Source organism: Aquila chrysaetos, chromosome 8 (genome assembly GCF_900496995.4).
Source record: "Aquila chrysaetos chrysaetos chromosome 8, bAquChr1.4, whole genome shotgun sequence".
In the NCBI taxonomy this organism is placed as follows: Eukaryota; Metazoa; Chordata; class Aves; order Accipitriformes; family Accipitridae; genus Aquila; species Aquila chrysaetos.
Genome location: NC_044011.1, coordinates 15,302,612 through 15,311,777, shown reverse-complemented (window position 1 = coordinate 15,311,777; position 9,166 = coordinate 15,302,612). Strand labels below are relative to the sequence as shown.

Genomic DNA, 9,166 nt, shown 5'->3' with positions numbered 1-9,166 from the left:
TGGCGTAAACGCTGTTGCATGGCTGGTGTGATTCGAGCCCCAAAGTGGCAGACCGTCTTGCTAGCTCCTTCGAATATTTCTGTCCTCCTGCTGTTACGTAAGTGCCGGTGTCCCAGTTTGCTTGTGCAGCTCCCTGCCTTATGCACGATGATGCTCTGGAGCCTACGCCGAAGGTAATGCCCTACAGAACGCCATGTCATGCAACAATAATAATAGTAATATGACTAGTAATAGTAATTAGCGGCGACAGCTCGATACAGTCATTTGCAGAAGTATTTTGGCTGCTCGCCAGAGCGCACTTCGGGGTGGGGGGGATGTTTAGGCTTGGGGCTGAGGCCGGTGCCTCATCCCCCGGTTCCCGGGCAGAGCGGCCAAAGCAGCCGCCCCCGGACAAGCTGCCCCGGCCTTGCTGCAGCCGCGGCGGGGCGGGGCTCGGCCCCCCCGCGATGCGCGCAAGGACAGCGGGCTCCGGGGCACGGCACGGCACGGCGCGGCGCGGCTCGGGGCGGGGGGGGGTCGGTTACAGCCAGGCGGAGGCGAGAAGGGACAGCGCGGCCGCGGCCTGGGACGCGCCGCAAGGGCACGGCACACGCCCACGCCCCCCCCGCCGCCCTCTGCCCACCCCCGCACCTGCTTCCTCGCCGCGGGGCGGGGCGGGGGGGGGGTGTTGTGCTCGGTAACCAGGGAGCCGCGCCGGGCGCACCGAGGCGCGGAGGAGCGCAGGAGCGCGGTACGGCGCGGTACCGCGGGCGCAGGTAGGCGGTAGGGCGCGGGGCCGGGGGTGGGGGGCCAGGAATGAGGGGACCCACTCCCGGCTGCACCCCCTCCACCCCAGCCGCGTCCTCCTCCTCCTCCTCCTCCTCCTCCTCCTCCTCCTCCTCCTCCCCCCCCCAAGGCCAAACTATCTTGAGGTTAATGCGAAAGTCGCTGCCGTGATTGCGGAGTTTGCCCGTTTTCCCGGGGGGATTTGAGGTTTTGCCCGTTCCGAGTACGGGGGTAGGAAATCCCGGAGGAGGGCTGCGGTTCGCCTCCTGAAGTGCACGTGTGCATGTTGCAGAGATACCCGGGTTTATGCTCAGTCACACGCTGCAGGCCAAAACGTAGTTAATCTGGGAAGATGTGACTATTCGTGTGCGCTCCCAAGACGCCAGTTTCAGGCTGGGTTGTGGGCAGTGATGATGCAAAAAGGACGAGTGCACCGCAACAAAGATGCATAGAGTCCTGCTGTGTGTGGTAACTCCCCAGAGGTAAGACCTGCTGAAATACTGATAGACGAGGTTGTTACTAGGATTCTGACAACCATATTTTCAACCGTATTCGTGCTGGGGAAGAGTGCTTGTATTAGTAGTCTGCTATAATAGACCAGATTTTGCAAATTGGTGAGGAATACTTATGTAAATCATGTGACGATGAGAGGAACTCCAGTGCTCATCACTGTGAGGGATTTATACCTACGTGGATTGTAGGGAAATAGTATGGGGTGTTTCTGGCTGCTTGCCAGCACTTTTCAAGTGCCGAGACTGTTGAAAGACTCTTCGCAGGCACGCGCTTTCCTGTAGTAGTACTAACGATGGACTGTCTGCTTTCTATGATCTCTGATAATTATTTTCGTGATTCTTGTGTGCTCTTTAACACCTAAACAGGTCCCAAGCTATAAATGCTGATGAGCTATGTTAAAATATTGCCACCGGACAGAGGCTATCAGGGTGCTATGTTATTTTAATTGGTAAACAATTACTTTTTTGCTTGCTGTACTAAGTTTTGTGTGCTGAATGACATGACGAAACAGGTTTAGGAGGTATAGTGTTAAAATTTGTAGAGTTACTCACTTTTTTTTTCTGGTAGGAGTCCATATCCATTGTCATATGGGGTGTTTAACATAGTCCTTAAAGTACCAGTTTCCCCTGGAGAAAACAGCTCTCCAGAATGTGCATAGTGTTGAATGTTGGAGTGATTCAATTCTCACCTCTGCAAACTGTGCTAGATGTGAAAGTAGAAGTAATAGTCTCTCCACTTCCCTCCTGTTCTTTCAATTCCTGTTCCTAGTGTCTGGGTTGATTTGTTTGTTTAATATTACCTTCAGAGATTATATATGCCAATGGCAATTCTCTGTTGCTAAGTTTAAAATACCAATGGATAGGTATTAATAACTGATGAACCCAAATACTTTTGAGGTGGGTTTTTAAATTTTATTTTATTTTTACTTTAAATTAAGTAATTGTGATAACTGCCAGTAGTGATTTGGACTGCTGCACTTAATACAGACACAAGAATCTCATCATGACTGTACACCTTCATGCAGCATTACTTTATTAAATATGAGAAACCTCAGAGGATTTTTTTGTTTTGTTTTTTGTACTTGGGGACCTTAGGAGCATCTTCCTGTGAACTTCACTAGAGCCATGCTGAGTTACACAGCCTGCCAGTGAGTACACTGCACAAAGAAACTAACACTTTGATACTGGGTCAGGGAGAGCAGAGGCACACAGGGAAGGAGGAGCAGCACCCTGCTAGTATTTAAATGCATTTGGGGAGAAGGTAAGAGTGCCTGGCCCCAAGGAGGGTCTTGCTGGGTGAGGCAATGAACAAGGCATGAATCCCAGGGAACTTCCAAGGTCAGCGTAGCGAGAGTGATCGCTGTGGGTCTACAGGGCTTCGGGGATCCAGCCCCAAGAGACATACACATACATTCACCCTTCGGACAGACACCACATTAACCCATCTCAGTTATGCTTTGTTAAAGGAAGTCAGTTGTGGCTCAAGTTATTTCTTTTCAAGTAGCGGCCGTAGTTATTGGGAAAGTACGTATATCAAACATAAACAGTTATTTGCATACTTCCTCATTACCATGGCTAGTGACAAAACTTTAGAGCATTTTTGTCTCCTTGTAGGTCACAAAAACAACAGCAGTGGGACACCTCTGAAGCAACGGAACTTTTGCCTTTTTTTCACTCAAAGGCACAGATTTAATGGGGAAAGCAGAGGTATTTCTGCTTTTCCATTCATATGGCAGCTGTATCTGCCCCTTGCTCACAAGTTATACTTCAGCTAACCTTTCTTGCCTGGGAGATGTGCAGAAATACCAAACACTTGATGGTTACTTGCTTATCTCGGACTCAGTTTGACCCACCCTTTCCTGAGATGCTTCACTGTTTTCTATTTTAGTGGTCTTTCATTTTTTTTTCTCCTGCAGATGTACCTCTGCAAGAGCCTTCTGCTATAGGTCATATTACGCCACAGTAACCCTAGATGCCATATCAGTATTAAAACAGAAAAATCAGAATGGCTCTGCTACCATTAACCAGCTTACACATTATATCTGTGCTTCACTCTGTCCTATTTGCTTGTGTATTGTGACCTCTGATCTTAATCTTGGCCTGTCTTTGTCTGCGCAGATAGTAAGTAAGCCCTTTGAGGCAAGGATTACATCCTGTGTTTGTAGAAAGTAATGAGCTACTCATCCCAGTCTCCTGCTATTACCAACATCTATATAAACTATAATATATTTTTGCAGAATTTCAATAGCAGGATTACTAAACTGTAGTGTGCACTGTATTTAACTTTTCATATCAGAAAGTCAGTGAATGACCTTTCTTTGAATACACCTAACAATGTATGCCCTGCCAATTTTTTCTAAAAAAATAGCAAGTTTCTGCCTTCTATTTTCTCCTAGAACACTTCGCATTTTCTGTTCAAATGGAATTACAGCTTTCAAGACAAGAAACTCTTTCACACCACTGGATTTTTGCCCATCCTCCCAAAACCTAATAGAAAGTAGAAAATAAAATGCTCACTTGCTGAAATGTAAATACATACATAGGCATGTGCATGACTACAGGAAACAAAATAATGCGGAGCTCCAGAAAGGATCCAAACTTCTCTCTCTCTTCCTCCCCATGCTCCCCAAGAAAAACAAATTTCAATACCTCCAGGTAACTACTGCACATCAAGTCAGTTTGGGGTTGGATAGTTGGTGAGAACATCTTGTTTCAGTGTTCCTGTTTCAATGTGTTCTTTGTCAAAGGTTGTAATCTGTCTTTTCTTCCACCTTTTTCTATTCAAAAGCAATCCATGGAGTAGAGAAAGGAAGCACAGAGTGACAGTGTTGGGATTCAACTATCAAAAACACCTTTCAGAGCCAAAATTGCATTTTCCGTGATCTTATGTGGTGCACAGTTATGTCCCATTGGACTTGGGAAAGTTCCAGTATGCACTGGCTTGTGCTACCTTGGGCTTAAGCATACAGCCACAGATTTGCAATTCAACCATCTGTAACGATTACCAAAGGGACTCTTCTGTTGGCCTGGATTTTGGAAGACCAGTGAGGAGGTACCACATTTTCTTTGAAGATAGTATAAGAATCATTTTGGATCACTCTAGCCCGCTTCTTCATTCTAGCTCCTAATTTTAATATATCTGGTAGGCATTACCTGCAGCTTGACAGATTTATTCAAATAAGTTTACAAATGGATTCTCAAATCATCAGCTACAACTTTTCAGTATTCTGGGGTTAATTTTATCACATTTTTCCATTTTTAACTTTGATTTTATTTCAGATGGTGCTATTTCCATTTCTGTTGTGCCTTTGTCTATTAGAATTGTCTTCAGTGGAAAAATCAGTATAACACTAACTGAGGCAAATTAATCTCCCCTTGATCTTATTTTCTACTTTGTTTTTACTTATCTGGCTAAGAACCATTTGCTTGCTGCCTTTACTTCCTTAGTCTAACTCAGCTGGTCTTTCAGCAAGTGACTCTTTGTCCCTGTAGACAGCACATGCTATGGCAGAGCTCTTCACTTCTCATCCTTTATTTCTGCCTACTGAGTGATGGCTTTTCCAATTATGTCTGGAGCAGTTTTATTCTGCCCTGCATAGGTGTACAGTTACTGGACCTTGGACTTAAAGAAATCCCCAGCCTGCTTCACAGGGGAGACACTGTGCTCTTAAGTCTAGTTGAATTCTGTAACTGATTTCCCTTTTATTTATTTTTTTAAGCACTGTCTCTTTAGATCATCTCCTGACCTGCTTATATGCTTTGGGTTATTCTTCTAATAGTATGGACTACATCAATCACTTCCTTAGTCAGAGCTGTTTTCTATGATTAGCTTTTTTTTTTTTTCCCCACTACTAACTAAAACCCAACCTAAAATAGCTGCTTCTGTGATGATCTGATGTTTAAAAATGCAGTTATGACCTCCAGAAAATTCTGGTTCCTACCTTTATGTGAATCATTTATTCTGCAGTGACGGGGTCACCACTGTCTCATAGAATCACATCAATTCCAGCAGCATCTATTGCTTTGGCAGCATTTCCAAGGTCTCTTAAGTTTCAGAAACAGAACCTGTGGATCAAAGTGGACTTCTAGCACTACCGCGGTAAACCATGCTCAGAAATTCTTTCCTGGAAATGTTTTTTTACTTGATCAGTTCTGTACCACTATTACTTACCACGGAAGTCTGCCTCTTTGTTAACATATAATGGCACTCCAGCACTTGACCTTATTTCTGTCATTCCTGAGATTCTGTTCAGTTCATGTGCTATAGTTACTTTAGTTATTCCACTGTATTTCTTATATCCAGGTAGCATTTGAAAATGACTTCAAGCTGCAGGAGTTCCTTCAATTGTATTACTCTGTTTTTTGTCCTCTCAAATATCTCTTTTTGATATGTCCCAGATTAGAAACAGTCCTTTCACCGTCTGCCACCTGTATCTTTCTTGCTCTCATCAATATCTTATTTATCTGTGTTTATCCTTGTTTGTCTGGAGTTTCTTTATCCATTGCTGCTGTAATGGGAGATTATAGAGGTCTAAAACTCTATTTTCAGGTACAACCATGCTTTTACATCAGTAGCAAACTTCCCCAGGCTGCTATATGTGGCATCAAGCTGGTGTAGTGGGAATCTGCAATTTGTGCCAATATGAAGGACAGTCAGAGAATTTTTTACCCTTTCTTTGGACGGGTTTATCTTCAGCCGTTGTTGCCCTTCTTATATGTTGTCTGCACCTAGCACAGGTGTCTCTGGTTTTCTGGAACAGCGCTACTGACATGCCTGTCTGTTTTCCTTTAATATGTTTTATAAACCTTAAGAACTAAAAGATAAAATACAACTCTAGGTTTACCAATGGTACTCTAGGTTTACCAATAGAAGGAAAATACAGTCTCTTTTTTACTTGCAGATAATTCAAAGCACTCCTGAGCACAATGAAAAAATAAGAATTACACTGGGCAGCCGGAAAAAGTTAACCCATAATAGATGTATTGTTTTTCTTACCTCTTCATTACAACAGACATCCTAGTTTTCTGGCATTTGAGGAGAGAAGCAACACAATCCAGAGAATTGTAAACTGCATATTACTATAGCAGATTGATAGGCCTAATGGTTTTTATATGAGATAAAAAGTTCATGTTTCCTCTTTTAATCTAAAAACAGAGTACCAGGATATTAATACAGGAAAATGGTGTCAGCGTAACTTTATCCATTAAATCCAGATAAGTGGCAAATATAATTTAAAAAATTATCTAATTTATATGCAAAAACATTCAATTTCACTCTTGTGTATTCATTCCCTGTATGTTCAGACAAAAAAATTTAATAATAATGAAAAATCAATTGTTGAATGCTAAAGCAGGGAATAGGTCATATATTCCTTCAGGTTTATTTCAGGCTAAGTCTTATGAGATTTAAGCCATACGCTTTTTTTAAAAACCTGTGCATTTTGAAAACATATCCATCTGAAGAGACACCTTTGTGTCTAGCACTGAAATGAAAAAGTCATTCCATTTATTACAAATGATTTTGTGTAACAGCTATGAGAATATTTAAATAAGATTTCAATGTTCACAAATCTGAAAAATATAATCTTTCAGTAGGAAAAAAGATCTTTTGTTGCAGGCTTTAACTATTGGTAGAAGTCAGGAAAAATTTCCCCTCTGCATTACATTGAATAGCTGACTGTGTATGTAGGTTTTCTTGTTCTATGGAGCTTTAGATTTTGGCTGAAGACAGGTGAGAAGGGTGCATGAAGCTTCATCTATTCTGCTGATATCTTCACTGTGCTCTGAGCTGTGGTTTTCTGCTTGTGGAGGTGACTGTGCACGCGAGAATCTTTCCTTCCCACCTGTACTAACTTAGTGTCCTCTTTAAATGAGTTAATTCCCACTGCTTGCAAAGGAGCTTTTGAATGAGGAGTGATATTTAGAACCGCAGATTCTTCTTATGCAGCATATAATTTAATATCAGCTAGATAAATTATTAATTGCAAGTCTGCCATTTATCGCTGCACAGTGACTCAGCCTGCTCTAAGAGTGGATTGAACATACATCTTCGTTACAGTTTCCCAGCTGCTTTTAACTTGGAGTTGGATCAGCATCTTCCACAGCTCCTCTAAATCTGCTCGTGTATAGCTGATTTACACCAGCTCTGTCACGGTGTGAGTGGGCTGATATTCTGATATCGTTACTGCTGTTAGCCAAAAACCAGTCAGACGAGGCATTTTTAATACCCCTTATTTCTGCCCAACAATTAGTCTAGCAGCTTGCTATTAAAAGTCACTCTACCTCACTTACAGTACTGCTTGAAATGTTAGCAGTGCCGCTGCTGCAGAAACAAGGCTTCGTTCAACCTGCTTTGTTACAAATATTTCTGGTTTGGATGGGGTTAGACAACCTGATATTTCCTTTAAATATTGCAAAGGAAGCGAAGTTCGCCAAGCTGACATATGTGGGCATGAGCAGCAGAAAACCTTCCTCCTGCTCCCCATCCCCCAAGTCAGGCACTGTTTGGTGTCAGCTGTGGAAGAGAGCTCTGCTTGCAGATGCTCTGCGTGGGGATTCAGCGATGCCGGGGACCGTCAGGCCCAGCCAGTGTTGCAGCTGAGAGATGTGATGGCGGCATCTTTTCGCGCCTAGCTGTCGCAAGGGTGAGCCTTCCTAGCTGCCAGGGTCCCTCTCCGTGTTTGGGAAACGGTGACTGATATGCACAGTCTCTGTGCACCCCAAGAAAAGGGTGAGGGGCAAAGCCGGGTAGGCGGCAGGGGGGAGGGGGCCCCTGAAGGAGAGAGCAGGGAAGGGAGCAGAGATATGAGCGTCCAGATGTCTTGCGTAAAGTGTAGACATATGCAAAAATAGCAGTAATGTGGCTGGAGTAGGTATTGGTACCAGTCTGGCCATGACATGTAAGAGCACAGCCCGTGCACATGAGTGGACTTTACAGTCCGTTCTGCACCTTGATCCATTGAAGCTTCCCTCAGCTCCACTAATTTAAAGCCAGCTTGGTCTACTGACCTGAGCAGCGCTTCTGTATCCAAAATACAAGGTAAACATACAATAAAAACAGCAGTAAGAGGGAAAGCAGGGAGTTCCTTGGGTCAGGCAGTGATTGAAGAGTCAGAAATGGAAATGTTGAAATGTGATTTCCGCTGGCAGCCCTTACATGTTGACACAGCTCCTTTGGGACAGTTCAGCATGCTAAAGCTGTGCAGCCTAAAGGCTTGTCTGCCTGATGTTGGACTCTGTTCCCTGACAGACCTTGGGGCCAGGAAAAGAGGAAAATGCACAGTGCCAATAAACCCACTCGTATTTGTGATATTGATCAACTGCATGTCATCTTGAATTTGGGATGCACCCAGTGTGTGTAGTATGAATCCAATTATTCTTGGTGTTCTTTCTTAACAGGGAAACAGGTGAACATATACACAGCATGAACTTGTTCCTCAGAAGATAAGATGTTATTTATAACATTATCTGAAGAATCTAATTTGATTTCTTTTTTAGACCAGATTTATAGTCATGTAGATCTTATTATAGTTACAATGGTGTTAAGTTCATGTAGCAGTTCTAGTTCACAGCTTTTGATGTTAAATGACCCAAAATACAGCATCATCATACACTAGAAAAGTGAATGTAAATACAATTTTATTTAATAATAAAGTATATGAATCTGAGTATTTCAGATTAGAGCACATAGACCAGTGGAATTAGGGATTATTCTGATCAATGAGTTACTATTACATTCTCCTTTCTAGCTTGGTGAAATAGAATGAGATTTGTACAGCTTTTGGATTTTACAGGTGGTTTCGTTATTCCTCCTTTATACCTAATATTAGTTACGTTAAGAAGTATTAGAGTATTACTTTTAATATGTATAACATTATTGTTATTTCTAA

General features: G+C 43.0%; 1 protein-coding gene across 1 annotated transcript in view; it reads left to right on the top strand.

The window, feature by feature from the left end:
• The first annotated feature begins 568 nt into the window (after positions 1 to 568).
• SYNE1 (spectrin repeat containing nuclear envelope protein 1) overlaps positions 569 to 9,166 on the top strand; it is a 320,180-nt gene continuing 311,582 nt past the window's right edge. The window contains exon 1 of the mRNA XM_030022683.2: positions 569 to 755. The gene's annotated coding sequence lies outside the window, so the exon portion shown is untranslated. The remainder of the gene's footprint in view (positions 756 to 9,166) is intronic.